Source organism: Crotalus tigris, unplaced genomic scaffold (genome assembly GCF_016545835.1).
Source record: "Crotalus tigris isolate CLP2741 ecotype Arizona unplaced genomic scaffold, ASM1654583v1 scf7180000018371.15429387391:27106975, whole genome shotgun sequence".
Lineage (NCBI taxonomy): Eukaryota > Metazoa > Chordata > Lepidosauria > Squamata > Viperidae > Crotalus > Crotalus tigris.
In genome coordinates this window covers 12,525,983-12,546,238 of record NW_024096970.1, presented here as the reverse complement: position 1 = coordinate 12,546,238, position 20,256 = coordinate 12,525,983, and the positions used below count along the sequence as shown (strand labels likewise).

Below are 20,256 nucleotides of genomic sequence, written 5' to 3'. Positions count from 1 at the left end.
AAATTTCTACCCATTGGTTTTTATCTTACCTTCAGGTACTCTGGAGAATAAATCTACACTCTCTGCCTTGTGGTAGCTCTTAAGGTATTGGAAGACTACTATCAAGACCCTTTGGCTTTCTCTTTCGTAAGCTAAATCTGAATCATCCCTCCTAAATGCATAAGGAGAAAACATTTGTTATTGTGATATAGCCAGATCTCAGGGGTATTTGCCTCATAGGGCCTTGCTCTGGAAAAGGACCTTCCAGTTTGGAGATTTGGCCCTGGTGTGTACTCTGGAAAGCTCTAATGTCTGCTTTCCTTCAGCAAGAAAGTGACCATATACCATAAGTTTTAAGTCTTCACTTTACCAGAAGTGTCCCTTTGGAGAGTTACACCAGCTGCTTTCATCCAATGAGAATGTGACCCCTGAAGTTCTCTGAGCATTTGCTTTGAGAGAACCTCCAAAACTGGATATTCTGAGAACTTCAAAGAGAATTCTAGCTATATTCTTACAACACCATTCACCTCAACAGGGCAGCATCCAGAATCTTAATACCCAAGTTTCTTCCAAGGCACTTTGTTGCAAGAAGCAAATTGTGCTGTGTTGTTCAAATTAAGGCTCATAGTATCTAAGGTTTGACAATAAGTCAGAAAATTCTGTAATCGTCTTTCTTTGGAAATACTAGTCATAGTGACATTAAATAATGAATTCTTAGCTGCTGATGAATCAGTCACCTCAATTCACAAAGATGATAACATTTTATGGATTATTTAATCAAATCTTCTCCTTGACGTAGGAGAACTCACACGGCTATTTCTTCTGCACTAGGTCAGTCAAATCTGCACAAAGGATGCAACCAGAATGCTAAAGTGATGTAATGATGCCGTGTCATTCCTATCAGAAATAGATTCCTTTTCGCACTTTGGCTTTGATCCAGTAAAGCTGATAAAGAAGTAAAGTAAACACTAGGAAAACTGCAGTACAAGTTTGTAATTATCCTCAGCACTGAACAGGATCCTGCGTGTAGAGGCTTTCTCTTCTCCTTTATATAATAAAGAATTTATGGCAATATAAAGATGCAAAGGTAACTTTATAACATGTTTAGTATCGCAGTGGGCCAAGAAGGACAAAGAATGTGACTGCCTTCAATAAAACCTATGGCACCAGACATGAATAGTTCTTTTCTTTCATTTTTTTGGAGAAATGTAATAAGGCTGAGATTTGTTAAAAAAAGAAAAAAGAAAAGAAAAAGAAAAGCTAAGTTAATAGCATTGTGGTGACGACAGATGGCAGCTGGTAGGGTTCCCTGGAAGAAAAGTAATGCACCCTGACACAGCTCTGATGCAGCCCCAAAAGAATTTATCCCAGAAATATTGGGACCACACATGTGCTGTGATTACATTGAAGTTAAATTCCTTTCTCTGTCTGCCTGTTTCAAATGCCGTTGTATTTCCATTTCATTCCTTCTAAGACATTCTTTCCCTTTTTATACCTGCCTGATCTCCCCAGAACTGCCAGTTATTGAAGGCAGTAAATCTATACTCTCATGAGATTGACCTAAAGTTGGACACAGTACAGGGATTTGCAAGACACTTTTCAAGGCTCACAAAGATTCAGCAGACATCGTCTCTCGGACGTGATTGACCCTAAGTTTGGACACCATATGGCTTTGGATTGTCTTTGAGTTCTAGCCAACAAACCCGAGCATTCAGACAACACTATTGAGAACTGAAAGAGAATCCAAAGCCCTACCAAACAAATCCATTCAATAGGTTGAAAATATAAGAATGAGCTACATCACCAGAATGTTTTTGAACTTTGAAAAGTGTCCCGTAAATCCTTGACCTGTGATTCTTATGCAGCAGACATCCTCCCTTAATGGAGATAATGCAGTATAAACAAGACAAAGAAGTACCTTTTCTACTAAAAGTTACCATTAGGAGCCCGTGATATAATTGGAGATTGTTTTACTAGGGATCTGTACAAGAGGTAGGCAAAAATTTTCTATACTTTTTTTTTTCCTGTTATTATTCATTCTGAGGAAGAAGAACTTGTCTCATTTCTTCAAATGGAAAATTAACTTGACAGAATGTTATGCTCTATATTTCTTTATTCAATCTTGCCTTGACTTCCCACACTTCAGTTCAATCCCAGGGAAAGGCATCATGAAAAAAAATCTCATTATTTGAGTTGATATTTTCAATAGTGTTCCTCCTGTCTCTAAAACCTTTCTAAATGTTGTTGGAGAATTTCCTCTTCAGAGAACATGGCCACCCAACTTCACTGCCCACAAATTTAATGGAGAAGCTCAAGGAAGCTGGGTCCTGTTGAAGAGGACGCCAGAAACCTGTTGATTCCAGAGCTACAGATTGTTCATTTCTGGTGCAGAAGAAAGGATTTTCAAAGTAGAGATGTGGAGGCATTTGCCTTTTATACAGCAGTTCCTGGTGGGGAGACAGGTCCTCTTTTACATCTGATCAGGAAACTGTGGGGTTTTTTTTAAATGATGATTGCTTTGGAATGTTGTCACAAGAGAGTGCTCAGATACAAATCTAGGTTTCTCCAAGTTGGTACCCTCAAGCTCTGACCAGCCCTGGCTTTCTTCTATCTCCCGCAAAAGTCTGTAGTGAGCATTCAATCTAACCCATTATTGGTAGTGAAATATGACCCTCATTCCTAAGATTTGAGCAAGCTGCTGATCTGAATGTGTGAACTTGAGGGAAAGGACTTGGCCTCTCCTAACCCCAAAGTAACCTTGGATGGTACTCTTTCCATCACCACATTAACTAGAACTGAGGTTTTATATTGTCATATGTTAGATTGAAAAAATTTGGTGTGTATGTGGGGGGAACACCAACACACAGTATGATTTATAAGCCAGACACAAATATTTGGAAAGCTTTTAGCACAAGCATCTGTTTTGCTTCATAAGAGAAGTATATTGGAGCTGACAGAGGGGGGGAAAGCACATTCTTTAATAATTTGTATGTCTCGTGCACTATCCAGCTTTAATACAACCTTGAAATGTATCTCCAGCTTGTGGAACGTTAGATTTGTGTGAGCAGTTTTTTGGTTGAACTAGAACAGGTGTGAGCAAACCTCTCTTTTTTCTTTTTCTACATAGTTGGCAATACACAGAATATGAGTGCCAATAACTCAGAGGTGTCTTCCAGTACCTTTGACATACAGTTTTCCATACTGAAGAGTAATATCTCATTTGAGAAGTTCATTCTGTATAGCAGAATTGCGTATTGAGTGTCTATCAGCAGCACCTGCTAGTATGGCTAATGTTGGGAGTTGAAGGGAACTAAGAAATATCTGGATGACCAGTCTAGTTTTCTTCTTAGTGGTTCCTGCATTTGGACTTCAATCTCAACATTGCCAGCCATCTCGCCTTGAAAAGGGGCTATCAGTGGCTATCAGGGCTTTGCTAGATACTTTTTTCATGTACTGCATTGTTAGTCTCTCAAGATTGCTACTTTTGAAACATTTTCAGAAAATCCATGTGCTTTGGAATGTAGTAATCCATGAAAACCTGATCGAATTTTGTGGGAGACTTAAGGCAATATTAAAGCATGTAAAAAAACCAAGTTCACTTTAGCTTGTTTTCTGTCATTAGAGCTTTACCTCTTAATCAGGAGTTCTGGGACTTAAAAAAAAACCCTAGTGGTCTGAAAAAGTTTAAAAACCCTTAGTCTAGGATACTTGGTAGACTATCCTAAAACAAGAAAGCTTTTTTCTGTGTCTCATTCCTTGGAAAAACCCAGCTGTAGAAGACAAGAGCTAGTACATTCCCTTCCTGCATAGCTTCCTGATTATACCAGTCCTAGAAGATTATAAGTATTTTCTCTTAAACAGTATGACTAATATTTGTTTGGCCAAAATGTCAACAGGATTTCTACCCTTATCTACCCTTATTGCTTATCTATAGACAAATCCATAAAATATTATCTTTTCAGTCCTTATGTCAGCAAAGAGTCCATAAAGGGTTACCAGAAGTAACATCATATCTTGGTTAAATAAACCAACATTATATTCCTTCCTTTTATTTCTAATTGTCTTAATCTTCAGTTTGTTTAAATATGTTTTGCCAGATTTGATTTCTATTCATTTCTTCTTTGTCCCATCACACAGAATTCTTCAAGGGTTTAACAAACTTCTTTTTGTAAATCCAATAAGGAAAACAATATCCAGGTCACTCTCTTGATTTATTATTTGTATATCCCTTTTGAATTTTAAAGCATCAGCCAATTTCTTTGGTAGATGCAGTGAAACATCTCTTTCCAAGTCATTTTTCTTGGCCTGTCTGTTGTAAAACTACTTTCAATATCATCTCTGTCTTGGACAATACAATGTGTCCTAAATCTGTCATTTCTTCAACAACATCTTGTGGACATAGTCTCTCCATAGAAGCAGACATCATTATTAATATTGCTGATATTGTGTGTAATGATTTCTGACTCTGTCAGGTGCAAATAACCAGGAACATTTGTTGATTTCAAAATAGAGAAGAGTTCATTATTTCTACCTATACACAAGTATCTAATTAACTAATAGCCAATGCTAAATTGACTCTAAATAAGGCTCAATGGAATTCACAGGGGGCTGAGCTTGGGTCTCTTGTGGCCATGCAGTAACTCCAAACTGACACATTTAACTCCTCCTTCCAGCTCAGTCTGCTCTTCTCCTACAGACTGCATTCTTTAAAAGTCTCCTTGAATAGTATTTCCATTGTTAAAATGCATTGCATTTTATAGGCTTGTATTTTTCCCCTCTAACAAAATCTTTAGTAACTTCTACTTTCCGATTTTTAAGTCATGAAATTATTTATCTCTGTTATATATCCCAAACAGCAAAACATATTTATTTCTGATAAGACCCTGTTTATTTTTATAATTAATTCCAAAGTTTTATTCTAAAAGTTTTAATATTCCACATTTATCTGGACCCTTAGTTTGTTTATAACTTTTTGAGTTCAAAATCTTATCTGGCTTTTTATTAATCATTTTAGCTTCTTTAAGTTCAATTTCTGAACATGATTAGAAAACAAGATTTGTGAACATAGTAACCTATAAAAGGTTCTGCGGCAATTGTGAGCCAAATGGTTAATCCCCTTGTCTCCTGATATTTAAATCTGTGGAAAACCACTGTCTTGCAATCTCCTCCTCCTAAATTGGACACAAGGCTCCACATAGCCCATTAAAAAAATCACTAAAATAGTGATTCAAATGGACATGGCAACTATGCATTGAAATCACCTCCTATCAAAGGCATATATAGGAGGAATAGCAGAGCCTGGAGGTGGAGTCAAAAGAGGTATCAGCCTTGGGAATCTACAGAATCACAAACAGACTAAATCTAACCCTTCTTGAATTCTATTGATCCTGATATAACATCAAGATAGTGCTAACCTCTAATTAAATAAATTCTTGTGCACAGGCATGACTAGTAATAAATTAATTCCAATACCAAAATTCCAATTAATTAGAATTTCACTCATCCTCATCTTTCATGCCTGACAGCATGTTCACTTTGAACTACTGCTGAGTTTTGTTAAATTTACTTATAAAGAAACATACAATGAATTTTGCCTTACAGTTTTTGTTCTTGCTTTGTAAGATACAGAAGCCTTACTTGTAAGTGTGACCTATATTTTCATTATATAATGGGATAAAATCAAGGGTAATTGAGGTTGATCATCAGACTGAAAACATTTAAAACCTACTTGAATTATGGAATAATCTCTTTGGAGAAGGCAACAAAATGCTAATCACTTGAGTATTTATAAAAAATGTTCTTGGTAAATCATATAAAGGGGAAATGCTCTGATGTTGGCTGTGATATGGAGTGAATGCCATTGCTGCTGTTGCTTTGCATAAGTACATAAAGCCCTTTAAAACCTTTCCCCCACCTCTGAGTGTGTAAGAACTTTCTGAACATTTTTTTTAACAGTCTCTGCCAAGCTGATGAGAGACTATAATTAAATATTGTTAAGTATTGGCGATCATTAGCATTCCTGGGGTTTTCCTGCATGCTTTGTTTATGCAATGTGGAATTGAGAAATGTTTCTTTCAGCCTTTATGAAGTATTGGCAGTGTCAGCTCTCATAACCATCAGGCTGCCAATTACTCGGCAAAATGTGCTGATTATTGTAGCTGTGCTGCAAGCAGTTGTGGTGCCAGAATACTATTTGCATAGAGCCCTTTTTTGTTTAGAAAACCAAAAAAACTTCTAAGACCCTGGGAGATTTGGGGAGATTTTTGCTACATGTTGTACTCTAAAGTTGCTAGATTGCATGAATCTGATTAATGCATACTCTTAAATATTCCCAGGTAGGATTGACATAATTTATGGGGCCAACTTGCATTAATGGTCAAACTATTTGCAGGACTGTGAGCTTGCTCAAGAATAACAAAAAGAAGTCAGTATGTGTTTCATTGATTTTAGAAAGGCCTTCAATTGCATTGATTACATCAAGCTAATGTGGTATAAAAATGAGAATACCTATGAAACCTATATATAGGTGAAGAAGCCACAGTTCAGGTAGAACATGGTGAAAGAAACTGGATCCCATTATTTGCTGAATTTATATGCTGGATATATATAAGGGGAACCTGAACTGGAAGAAGATGGGCATGGATTTAAAGCTGGAGGAAGAACTATGAATAACTTGTTATACTGATTATGCTATCTTGAAAGCTGAAAATGCACAGGATTTGCAAGGTCCAGTAATGAAAGTCAATGAGCCCAGTTAAAAAATTAAAAATAAAGAAAACCAAACTAATGGCAACAGGTAGAACAACCAGCCTTAGAATTGACAATGAAAGATCAAAGTAGTCAATAGCTTCTGCTTTTTAGGATCAACTATCAATTCAGGTAATCCTTGACTTACGATCACAATAGATTCCAATCCAAATACATACCTTTGTATATGACACACACACACAAACTAACCCCCCTGCACAAAAACAACATTAAAACACTACAAAACTATTACAGATAATCCTCAACGTATGACCATGATTGAGCCCAAAATTTCTGTTGCTAAATGAGACATTTGTTAAATGAGTTTTACCCCACAGTTGTTAAGTGAATCACTGCTGTTGTTAAGTTAGTAACACAGTTGTTAAGTGAATCTGGTTTTCCCCATTGACTTTGCTTGTCAGAAGGTTACAAAAGGTGATCAATAACCCCAGGACATTGCAATTGTGATAAATATAAGTCAGTTGCCAAGTATCTGAATTTTGATCACATGACCATGGGAATGCTGAAATGGTCATACCTGCGAAAAATAGTCATAAGTCACTTTTTCAGTGCTGTTGTAACTTTGAACAATCACTAAATGAACTGTTGTAAGTCGAGGACTACCTGTAGTAAAGAAATAAGGAGTCAAGAAATGTACTACAGTATAGAGTAGAGCAACCATGAGATCTGCTGTCAGGGCTCTGTATCTACAAAGATTAGAATCGTACAAACCATGGTAATCTCTGTGAGGCACTAAAAGGTGGACTTGAAGAGGCAGGATAGGAAGAATATTGACACTTTTGGACATCAGTGTTGAAGAAGACTCCTGAGAATGCTATGGAAAGTCAAGAAAAGAAAAGAAAAAAGACTCATCAAACAAATTACCTCAGAGTCCTCACTCAAGGGACAAATGTTCAGAATCAGAGTATTCCTACTTTGGACACATGATGCAAAGACCCAACTCTCTAGAGAAGGCTGTTGTGCTGTCATTAGAAAGGTGGAAAGAAGGAGAAGAGGACAACCAGCAGCAAGGAGTACTCGGATATAGAGGTGATGGGTATGCTGTTGGAAATGCCAAAAGTCTCCCAAGTTAGGGAAAGATTTTTATGGAGAAAATCTCTTCGGTTTGGTAAGAGTTGACACTAACTCAATAGTGTATAATCAATCAAGCTTTCTCAGGAAATAGTTTTTTTAATTTAAAAAAAACCCTGCATTTTTCTCTTGTGCTTTTTTCTCTGCAGAGTCTGAAATGGGGTTTTGTGAAGCTCATGCAATTACCCAGTATTTTTCTAATTGAGCCTGTACTGATACATAAAAAAAATTATGATCTTTCTTTGGAGCCAGAGATTTATTCTTGACAAAAGGATGAGTGACTAGAAAAGATGATTGATGCATATCAGACCACAAAAGAAAGTGTTTAAATAAAATATACCTCCTGGAATGAATAGATGGTAGCTCTCAGACACTGTCCATGGATTACATAATCAGCTGAGACATCTTTACTATGGAACTATGATGAAAAGGCATATTAGGTTGTTTGTGTCTACTAATATTTTGTTATTTTCTTCTTTGGGATCAGCATTATAATTTTAACAATATATTTTTGCCTGAAAAATTCTTAGCTGGTACTAATGTTAATTGTTTTTTGAAAAAAATATTTAAGTATATGTTACACCTCTATTTTCTTCATGCTTCTGAAGTAACTGTTTCAGTTATCTCATCCAAGAAAGGATCATATAATGAATAGGGTAACATCATGTGAGAACATCTCACTATGTTGTTGTAAATAACATTATGTGTGTTAACACATGTCAAATCTGGCTACGAGAACCTTATTGGAATGCTCCTAAGCACCAGCCTCTCAGGAGGATGGATGCCTAAACAAGATTCCTCAGGGCAGCTTAGTGAGACAAGCCAAGGAAACTCAAGGCAAGACGAGACAAGGTGAATTGATCAAACTCTGCAACATCAACCAACTCTCCACATAGGTAACAGATTTCTCCAAGGAAACATCTTTTCCTGCATAGTTTTTGGTGCAGTTGGATAATTTGTCATTCTAGGAATAAAGCCATATTCTTAAACTAAGCTGGGAACCATCATTGACATGGACTTTAAAACAGAATGCTGAAGTTTTGAAGCCAGATAAATTGTAATACTTAATTATGTTCAGAATCATATTATCCTACTTAATTACTATTAGTCTAATGAATATAATGAACCATTGTCTCACATCCTCTCATTGTAATTACTTCTCTATCCATACATTGCTCATTCACACCCCTGTTCTTCTGGTCTTAAAGAGAACTGGCATGCTTTACCTGATATTGTTTCATTTTTGGTACAGACAAGCATATTGTTAGATGGGAGCACTTTAATTTTGTAATTAAATATGATTAATTCCTCTGTGTTCCATATCCACTAATGACTTGGCAAGCTTTTCTCCAATTCCTTTAATTCTTTAACTCCAGTTTTAGATGCCTGTTTTGTTATTTCTTATGCAATGCAGAACAACCATCATTGAGCAGAAAGCTGGATTTATGGGAAGAAACGCAGTACATCCCCTACAACAGAAACAGTGAATATGTGAAGCATTGGAGTACAAAAAGAGAAGTACGGTTCACTTGGGAACAATCATTTGGGCAATGTTAAACCTTTTCCTGATGATAGAAGATGCCAATCATCTTATATCTGCACTGATAGTAAAGCCATGTTTCAGCTGAGTTCTTTTTCTCGGTCACACCAGAGATTGGCCTACATAGATGTCTAGATATGTGTCAAAATATGTGCTGACAAGTTCCTCTTTCCTTAGAGAGTTTAGCAATTTACAGTTAGCACCTTCCTATCTTTACTCTCTTCAGAGAACCGAATTGCAAATATGTCAATAACAGGTCTGATAAATTGCAAACTGAATGGTCATTTTTCAGGTTAGTAGCCTTCTCATCTCCAGAGAGGTATGTCTCTCCAATAAACCATGAAGCAAAATGCAAGGAAGCATCAACATTTAGTGTTTGCTATTACTTTGTGATGGAACATGATACTCCATTCTCTTGGGCATTTAACCTTTTACTTTTGATTAACTGTATCACTATAAAGGAACAAACCACTCTGTAATGAAAGCCCCCTGCCATAATAGTCAAACCAATTAAGTAAATGGATTGCTGCCCTATGAACTTCTTTTGAAGAAAGTAAATTGCACATTAGGAAGAATAGCGGATTTCTGAATTGGATTGGAAGAGGTCATTATTATTCCAGAGCACATTAATTGAAAGAGGCTGAAAATGGCCTTTTAGATGCCCTCCTACTGTATATGAGTGGTTTTTACTTGATTATTGGAGTCAGCTACAGAAGACACAGTCAGGCTAATCAGGACAAATACAACGAGCTTTGCTCAGTGTTGGGCTAAATTTAGCAACAAATTCTGCTAGCAGTCAGGGGCAGCAATAGGTGCTGCTTTGTATAGCAGGATCTATCAGCACAATGACTTTACAGGACTCCAAGGACAATCATGTGGGGGCGGCTGGAGGTGACAAAGAGCTTTGCTTCTTTTCCTGTTCTCCCAGCAGATGTGTACCTGAAGAGTATACAAAATGACTTTGGAGATGGGGGGGGGGTTGGGGGAATGATGAAGAAGAAATTGATGTACTATATATAGAACTAGATAGCAATTTTGTCACACAGCGATTTCTCCACCCCCCCCCCCCCGCTCTGATTGACCAGCAAATTCTGCAAAGAAACCAGGCACTGGGCCAAGTATTATCAGTATATAAAACTTTCTGGGTGGCAGGAGGAAGGAAGAGGACAAGAAAGAATTATCTAACTTTGCTGTTTTTTTTTCTGGGATATTTAAATATACTTCTTCATTTGGTGTGTGTTTCATGTAATCCTTTGCCAAGCTGATGCCTTTCAGATATGTTTGGGACTGTGAGCATACTGCTGCAATTGTGGGAGATGAAATCCAAAGAGGTCTTGACAGTATCAGATAGGGGGAGATTGTTTAGTGAGTGGGTTAGCCTTGATGCCGAAATAGCTGGGGATGTCCTTTCATGTGCAAATCTTTGAACGTGAGTCAAAACCTGTACATCTGCATTGCAGCTCTTTAATCATGGCTTCTAGAGATGTTTCAGGAACAGTCACTTTCAGAGCTCAGATGCCCTCTTTTCTTATTGTAGTTTCTTCACATCATTGTGAGACAAGATAGAAATGGGAGAGTGCATCTGCTTTGCCTTACAAAACAGCCCCCATATTAGCAGAGCACAGAAAGGTTTGTTTAAGGTTAATACAAATTTTCTCTCCATTTCTCTCAGGTCCTCCTAAGTGCCTGCATAAATTAGAAAAAGCTGCCAGGTCTCCATCTGTTAGCAATACAGCTCTGGCCACAAAGACAACTGTCGTGACAACCACATGGAGTTAGTCTTGCAAATAAAAGTTGTGAAAAGCTTCTGCCCTCCAGCCTCCACTCTCTGGAGTTAACAGCATTAAATAGCACCCTAACTAGTATTTATTTTCTTAGGCGTTCCTCACTTGCACAGCTGCTGGAACATTGGCTTTTGATTTAAAATAAGCCCAACAGCACCAGAGCTTAGAATCCTAAAGGTCATGAAGTGTGTGTATAGGATGGCATAACATTTGTAGAGATAGAAATATTTATTGATTGATTGATCAAATTTGGAAACTGCTTATCTCACAGAGCAGTTCTGGGCAATGTACAATTAAAACAGATGATAGAGATGATAGAGACAATAGAGATGATAGAGCGAGAGAGAGAGAGTTGATAGAGATAATAGACATAGAGATAGAAATAGATATATGCCTCCTAACCTAACCAGAACAAGCTAATAATATTACAAGCTCATATTGTCTTAGATGTCCTCTGCTCTCAGCTATTTTACATGCTTTCTCTGGACTCTCATACGATTCTTTTTCCAGATGCTAACTAGCCTTGTGGTTCCAAACTAACCACAAAGTTGCCACTATGGATGTTTTGAAGAAAAAGTTTTGGCTTTAAAAGCTGGTAGCAGCCCACACTAGAGCTTTTCTGTTTCTACTTTTCTTCCTTTCCACAACTTGTTTTGTACATTTGTATAAATGCTGAGGGCAAAGGCTATAAGACAGTTCTATCCGCTGATTTTGAATGATACATTTACATGGCTGGTTTAATTCTACAAATATCTAAGGCAAACTAAATGAAGACAAGAAAAAGTTGCAGAAAGATTTTTCCTGCATTTTCTCTTGCTAATTCTCATTTCATTTGAAGATGTCCATTTCAAGGGAGAAAAAGACATTTTCAAGAATGCACATAGCTACAAGATGGCCCAGGAGTCTATGCACATGCTTTCTGTTTTATTACACTGTCATTTGTCCAGTGATGTACAGTTTTCCTGACTTCCCATATTTCAATTAAATCTCAAAGGAAGGTATAATGAAGGACAAATTCTGTTGGTCCTTTACAGACTAAAAATTGCAGCAGTTTCCAGTCTGAAACTTCAGAATAATAGAACTAATATCTTCCATCAGCTCTAACAATAATGGGCAAAGTCTTCAGGTTGATACTGACTCTTGACAATTTTAGGGATATGTCTGTGGAGAGGTTCAAAAATACATAAAGACAGATGCTAGCATGGCATGAGCAACATGTACTTCTCAGGATTCATCATTAGAGATATGTACAGTAAGAAATATGTTACCATACAAACATGTCTTCTTCAACTTGGTATTCTCCAGAGACTAAAGACTCTACTGTTTAGCTTCCATTTTTAATGAACAAGAATCAAGATAATGATTCTTGTCAGCTTTCTTGATATCAGCTACACTAGGTAGACTTCACCAATAAATCAACTCCATTGGAAGACTAAAAGTACTTTTATTGGCTATATTAACAGAATCTTCCAAGTCTAACTATGTTGTACTTCATCTTATTACTTACAATATAGTGAATTAAAATGGTGTTTGACTGAGTTTCTTCCAAATATTAGTTGTCTGTTGTGGATCTAAAATATGTTTTATCCCTTATCACCTGACAATGATTCTTATATATCTTCATCAAAGTCATCTTTCTTACTCTTTTCCCTAATCTGTTGGTCTTTAATTATGTTTTACTTTATTCCTAAAAGTTTGTGGAAATTTCAAAACTTGTAGTCCAATCTATCTGAAAGGCATCAATCTGGGGAAGGTTAAGTAGAACTTAATAACTTAGTAAATACTAATTTAAATACACATTTTAGCCTTTTGCCTGTGACTTTAGTGAAACATAAATGTGAACAACAAAGATACAACTTTCCTAAAAGAAGCAAGAAAAATAATTTAATTTCTGTATATTAAGCTGCATAAAAGTTTTAGGAACAGAGTTGAGGATACTGTTGGGCACACTAGCTGTATCATTGTTTTGTTTTTAAATTCTCGTTGCATTAAATTGCTATGAGCCTTTTTTTTTAGGGCAGATATGTGCACAGAAATAATAAGTACCTTATAAGAGTTCATGCATGCAAAATGACAAATCCTAAACTATTAATTGTTTGTGAAAAACAGACAGTCATTGTCTGCTTGATGAGTCATTTTAATTAATTATTACTTTAGTAATTAGGCAAGGGATGATGAATCATGCTCTAATGCTTCAGGTTTATTTGTCACAGAGGAGGGGGTGGGTATGCAATTATAGTTATCTACATAAGTGCAGCATCCTGGTTAATGGTGGATGGTGGTCAACCTATTGGTCTGCAGCATGGGCAGGGGCAAAGTAAAAAAAAAAAAGCCTGAGGCAGTTTTTTCTGTGTTTTTTGAGGGATTTGAAGAGGATGAAGCTTGAGGGAACTCATTTTTGGGATTTACTCTACTTTCCCTCCATATATGGTATTCTATTGTGTGTCAGGCCCACTGGCTTAAAAAGTTACCTATCTCTGAACTAACCTTTTAAACAACTCTCAGATTTATTCTATTTAGGAAGTATTTACCATTGCACATATTCTTTGGATAATAAGACTCTGGAAAGCCTGGATACAGATCCCTATCAATGCATGGCCTCTTAATAATGACCAGACTATCTGATCTCACTTAACCTCACTTTCCTTTCCTTTCACATCTTGCTGGCTCTTTGTGAAAGGTTCCCTGGTGCTAAGATAAGCTTTTGAGTGAATGTAAAGCTGCACTGTGATGAAGGGCCTGGGAAATGCTCCTTGGTCACAACAGCATTGATTATGACCACCACATGACATAATGACAACAAAACTAGCAAAAATAGTGTGCATTTACTATATATCTTTCACTGAATATGCCTCACAGACAATAATGCCTCGTCAATATATTTCAATACTCCATGTTAGATTTGAAACTTGAACTCCAAGTTTTAATATTGTCTCAGAAACTCATTTGACAAAGGAATACCATGGGATTTTCAAGGACCCTTTGTGTCAATTGGCTATTTAGGCCTAAATAAATTGTGAATGATTCTTTACCCTTTCTTCTTCTTCTCCTCCTCCTCCTCCTCCCCCTTTTAAAACATCTTGTATAATATGTTTTCCCAAATCTCAGTGATTTATTTTAACTATAATAAGCTTATCTGCCTAATAATGCAGTTACTAGTTTGTAAACATTGGTTTAATAAAAAAATTGACATTTTAGAACCCATCCTATAATTTCTTCACTAGTGATGAACATTGATGTGTGCTGGGAGGAAAGAATTTGATTACCTGTTGATAGTGTTACAAAGGGTAAATGCCCTGTGATAATATAGCCACAGAAGGAAAATCATCTGTGGAATTCTAACTCCTTTCAGAGAAACAGCACCTGTGTTAGGTGGGAGATTGCATAGGATGGGCGTGAAAATTGGTGATAGCTGGCTAGGTAGCAAGGATCTTCACAACTTGCTAATCTTTGAGACAAATTCAATTGAGAAGCCAGCCATGGTTACAGTTGTGCTGCCTAGAAGGATATATGAAGAGAAAAGATAGATCAAAATAAGTTTTATCTGATCTAGCATCTGTCTCCCACAGGAGCTAATCAGGGATTCCTAAGAATTCTGAAACAGGACATAACAGGTTACTGAATACTAGATCTGGCTGCAATAAAACTAAAATGATCCATGATTTAACTGTGGATGAAATAATAGATCTGATGTGTATCCCTGAGAGCTATCTGGATGAAAAGTAGAGAATTCCTCTTGTGGAGATCTGTTCAGCTATATCAGTCCCAACCCTTGGGTAGGAAAGGTGATGTGGCAAGACGATAGAGTCTTATAAGTATCCTGGAAGTTCATGGTCACCATGCAGCTATAGGCTTGTTCCATGGTCCAAGCTGAGGTGGCGCAGCAGTTAGAGTGCAGTACTGCAGGCCACTTTAGCTGACTGTGTTCAGCAGGTCAGTGGTTCAAATCTCACCGGCTCAAGGTTGACTCAGCCTTCCATCCTTCCAAGGTAGGTAAAATGAGGACCCAGATTGTTGGGGGCAATGTATATATATATATATACATTGCTTACTGGTGTACAACGCTTAGAGAATGTTTGCACTTAAAGCGGTATATAAGTCTCATAAATAAATAAATAAATAAACTTCCATGCCTAGCTGTGCTTTAGATCTATCTTTAATCCTGGAGCAGTTGTCTCAAAGGTGCTTTTTCAAAAGGCAACTGGATTGTTTTTTGATTGAAGAAGAAGAAGTTTTGCTTCTCTTCCAAGAACTAATGAAACTTCTTGGATGAGAAATGAAATATCTTCTTCTTCCTCAAGAAAAAAAAAACCCAGTCCAATTGCCTTTTGAAAAAGCACCTTGAAAAAGCACAACTATGACCTGGATAATTGAGAATCTCTATAGACCATGGAGCAATTGTGTTGTAATCTGGTTCTGGGTGGGTTTTTTCCCATCAGTCTGTCATCAAGGAGGGTTAATTGTAACTACTAACCTCTGTTGGTAAGAAGGGGTCAGTAAGATGGCTTGTCTCAGATGTTTGTGGGATCCAGTAGGCTTCTTGACAGCACCTGGAGAATTTCCCAGCAATCTGGAAGAAGATTCTGTTGGGCACTTTGTTTTGACCTTTGGAATATGGAAACAAATAGGTTAATAAAAGGATCATACATAAGTGGCCTTTCCCTGCTCACCAATCCCACTTATCTCTATGGAATCTCTAGGAAATGAAGCAGAAATGAAGAAGTGATTAGAACAATGCTGGTAAAAAAAGAAGCAAAATTGCTTAGATATGAATAAAAGCCCAGATTCCAGCTTTATCTAAACAAGAAAAGTGGTACAGTGCAGTTATTTTTCTGTTGGTGTATCTCTTCTTAATTCTCAACATGTCAGCCATGTTGTTTTTCTGAGAGAAGGGAATTGGAAGTACAGTCTGCAATGGATGAATCCAAATTAAGGGTGGAGGAGAGAGATCAGACCTATAGGGACTTTGTCATGAGGTACCTCAAGATTCAGTCCTTTACCTCTTCCCATTCCATACCTACATCACTGATATAATTACTTCTGCAGTTTAGGGTGAGGTAGTATTAATTACCAGTTGTAGATCTCTACCCTGAGCCTGTTAGGAGATGTGGTGAAAATCATAATCCAGTATTTGGAGAAGGTCAAATTGCACAGGAACAAAGAGGCTCAGACTGAACCCAAGCATGATGGATTGGTTGTTGATCTGAAGTCTGTCTGACTCCAGAATTATACCACTTGGATGGGAGGGGGTTGGTCTTCTTAGATCAGGATCAGACTCTGGAACACCTGGTAGAGATAGTGGCAGAATAGTTTTTGCATAGCTTCCGCTAGTGAACAAATAGTCTAGAACAGGACACATTATTGATAGTAGATCAGTTTATATGTCTTGCTGTACAGGGTCTTTGAAGATGGAAATTTCAACTGATCCAAAATACAGAAATATATGTGCTCAATGGTCAGTCATGATATTGATGTGATACACTTCTGCTTCAGGAGCTCCACTTGTTGATTTCTGAGTACCTCTTAAGATCTGATCATGCCTAACACTCTGGGTATCTGAAGGACTGCCTTTTCCTAACAGCTTTTGCTCACTCTATCTGAAGAACTAGGGAGAACTTTCTAAGAGTCCCCAGTTACCTGATGGTATGATAGGATGGACCCCAGTGACGGTCTTCTCTGGAATATCTGCTTTCCTTTGAAACAGTTTTCCTCCTAGTAAATTGTGGCCCCCATCTTCATGGCATTCTAGAAGCAGGTGACAGTATGGCTCTTCAGAATTCCTTCAGGGATGAATTATGCCAGGGATGAATTATACTTTATTCAATAAAGTAACATTAAACATTTCAATTGAGGTTAAAAGTAATAAAGTTAAGATTGAATTGGAATACTGGTTCAATTAATGTCTTATAGAATCCTGTTTTCAAGCAGTAGATAAATCTCACAACAAAGAAAGCAATCCTTTCCTGTTGTGGTTTTCAAGCTATCGGTCATTTGAGATGGGCTGCCTGTTCAGCTTTGAGAGTCAAGATTGTGTAGGTTGTTGGAAAACCCTTTCTACCTCATCCACGATCAATGAAAAAGGAGTTATCATCAGGAGTTATTGCTGAACCTTGTATTCTCTTATGCTGATATATAGTTTTTGTCCTTTGCCCTCCTAGTGTCTACCTGCTGTCATCAGCCAGTTTAGATTACAGAGAGAGAAAGATAAACAATAGCAAATGGTTGCAGGATAACAAAGACACTCTCTGCCTTTCTATCTTCAATTTCAGCAGCCTCCTGATCAACTCAAGGGGGAGTTTTGCTTTTCCGAGTGTACCCGGGTGTCACCAGCTTCAGAGCACTAGTATCGGAGTTCAGAAAAACATCTGTTCAGGAGATTTGGGTTACAGCGATGCTGGTGGCATTGTAGCAGAAATGGCTTGAAAGTCACTTTGAAGTGCTATTCAGATGTGAGTTGGGTAGGAAATGATTTTGCTAACTGCATGTATTCTATCTTCAGCATCTCCCTTTTTTACAAATAGGTTTTTTTTTTTACTATCTGTGATATATCAACTATGCTAGCAATATATTTACTAAACATTCAGTCTAGTTAAGTAAAGACAAGGGATAATGCATTTTCTTACCAATCTGGTACCTTGTAGATGTGCTAGATTCAACTCCCACAATTTCTAACCAGTATTTCAATGTGTTCTTACTGTTAAAGGATATTCAGCCTAAAATCTTCTTTGCCCCCCCCAAAAGAACCAGCAAAATAAAATGTATTGTTATTATTCTTAATAATAAATAATTATCCTAAACCTAAGTTTGCCAAGAATGGATAAACTAATTAAAATGTCCTTGCTTCTCCCCCTTTATTTAATATCCCATTTAATATGATTTTACAAACGATCACAACTGATTTTAAGCAGAATAAGTATAATTTTATATTCTGTTCCTTGACCAAAAAAATGCATAGTCCCTCGTGATTGCTAAAGCAATCCTTTTCCTATGAGTCTTTTTTGTATGCTGTGATACAGAGGACAGGGGGGACCCTGTGGCCCTCACATTTTTTTCGGGCCAACCAAAATAATGACCTGTGTGTAGAATGTTCCAATAGCAGAGAAGATTCTCTTTCTGATCCTGCCAGTGAGAATTCTAATGAAATATTTGGCACACTTTTTGTCATTATTTTGGTTGGCCCTAAAAAAATGTAAGGGCCAAAGGGTTCCCCCCCCCTTCTCTATATTAGAGCATAGAAAAAAAAGACTCATATATATTTGGAAAATTGTTTAAGTTATTGGACAAGTTGTCCAAGGCATTCTTAAAAGATTTTGAAACCCATATGAATAATGCAACATAAAGTACATTATTGCCTTTGAGGTCCTTTTTTTCAACAAGAATAAAAGAAAAAAAAAAGATACGGGATATTAGGTTGACTGGTTGACTAATCATTGGACAGATTGATTGATTGAGTCTGAAGGATAGGTAAAAACTTGAACTGGAGCAAGGCTGTTCGTGGGAGTATTTTGACATTAGGTCTTTAAGAAAAGGGAGAAGATGATTTTGGGTGGTGTGTCCCCTCCAGCCTCCCAGCCTGGTAAACAATCTTTGCATTGGAGGTCACAAGCCAGCTGTCTCGCTTGCTGTTTTCATTTAGCATGGATATGAATTATATTCTTTTTTTCCAGTGACTACCTTGGGTGGCTCAGGCTGCTTAAATGCTTTCGTTTCTTAAATTAACATCAGACAAGGATTTTGAATTAAAAACACAATGTTGGTGGATAAGATTTCATGCTGAAACCACACAGTTCAACTGGAGCAGGTTACTGTTACGGACAGGAGTCCTTAGGTACCATATTTTGGGTTGCTTCCTAATTACCATTGACACAGGAGATCACTTTGATCTTGACCATGTTCTGCTAATTATTTAATCTTTAACAACATAATAACATGGTTCAGCACATACCTTAAATATAGAGCACTTGCCCAAGGCCTAGTTTATATATGCTAACCTGTTCAGAAGACTCTGTACCAAAAACCTTCTGTTCAACAAGTTACATAAATGACACATGAATTTGGAAAAGCTTTAGAAAGAAATTGAGTGTAACAAGTAATCCTTGGAGGCAAAGGCATTCTTAAAGCTATACATTCATTTGCCCCATTTTGTGCCTCTCAGTTTCAATTTTTCAATAGCTGTGATTTATATCCCTTCTAAAAATCTTATCAAAATTAAAATATTGAGAACATTCTTTCATTATTTTTTGGATCAGGGAATGCAAATTATTGTATGAGTTACGGAAGTGCAACAAATATATAAATTTGAAAACATAATGTAGGCAAATATCTATGGAGATTCTCAGTCATCCAGGTCATGGTTGTCGCAAATATACTTTTTCAAAAGGCAACTGGACTTTTTTTTCCCTTGAAGACATTTCACTTCTCATCCAAGAAGCTTCTGAAGAACTGAAAAAGTTTCTTGGATAAGAAGCAAAACATCTTCAAGGGAAAACAAGCACCTTTGGGACATAATGTAGGCAAATTTGTTAGAAATCTCCACTATTCTATAGATTAGGCCATTCTTAAATTAGGTTGTGCATCCTATTTCTTGATAATGTAAAGATTATTTTTTAATTGGAACATCCACAATATGTCACAGACTTCAGTTGAAGTTCAGTACTTCAACTGTGCTTTGTCATTAAGAGATCTCAGGCCAGGTCATCTGCAGATGAGGGGTCCCAAAAAGTCAAAATAATGCTCATGTTGCATGTAAAAATGTAGTAGGGCTTTGATCATGCAGTCACGGCTGCCAACTTTATATTTTTGACCCCCTTCTGCAGATGCTTCTGCCTTGGGCCAAACAGGTAAAAAAGGCACCAAGCACCAACATAGTAGAAAAACTTTATTGTGTGGCTTTATGTCAGAACCGTAGACATAGCATTCTTTATTTACCAGCTCTTGATCTTTTGACTTGACTGAATCCCCTCTTCTGCCCTTCTTAATATTTTATTGTGAAATTCAGTACAGCATGCATGACATCTTGGGAATATTCATCACACCACACTTTTTGAGCGACCACCCCCAAGAATGAGATAATAGTTCGGTTTCTAAAGACCTCCTTTATTTGTTCTTTGTATG

At 37.1% G+C, this 20,256-nt stretch overlaps 1 long non-coding RNA gene across 1 annotated transcript in view; it reads right to left on the bottom strand.

The window, feature by feature from the left end:
* LOC120311865 overlaps positions 1 to 15,748 on the bottom strand; it is an 86,371-nt gene extending 70,623 nt beyond the window's left edge. The window contains exon 1 of the long non-coding RNA XR_005557750.1: positions 15,617 to 15,748. This is a non-coding gene — a long non-coding RNA (uncharacterized LOC120311865). The remainder of the gene's footprint in view (positions 1 to 15,616) is intronic.
* Between the last annotated feature and the right edge of the window lie 4,508 nt (positions 15,749 to 20,256).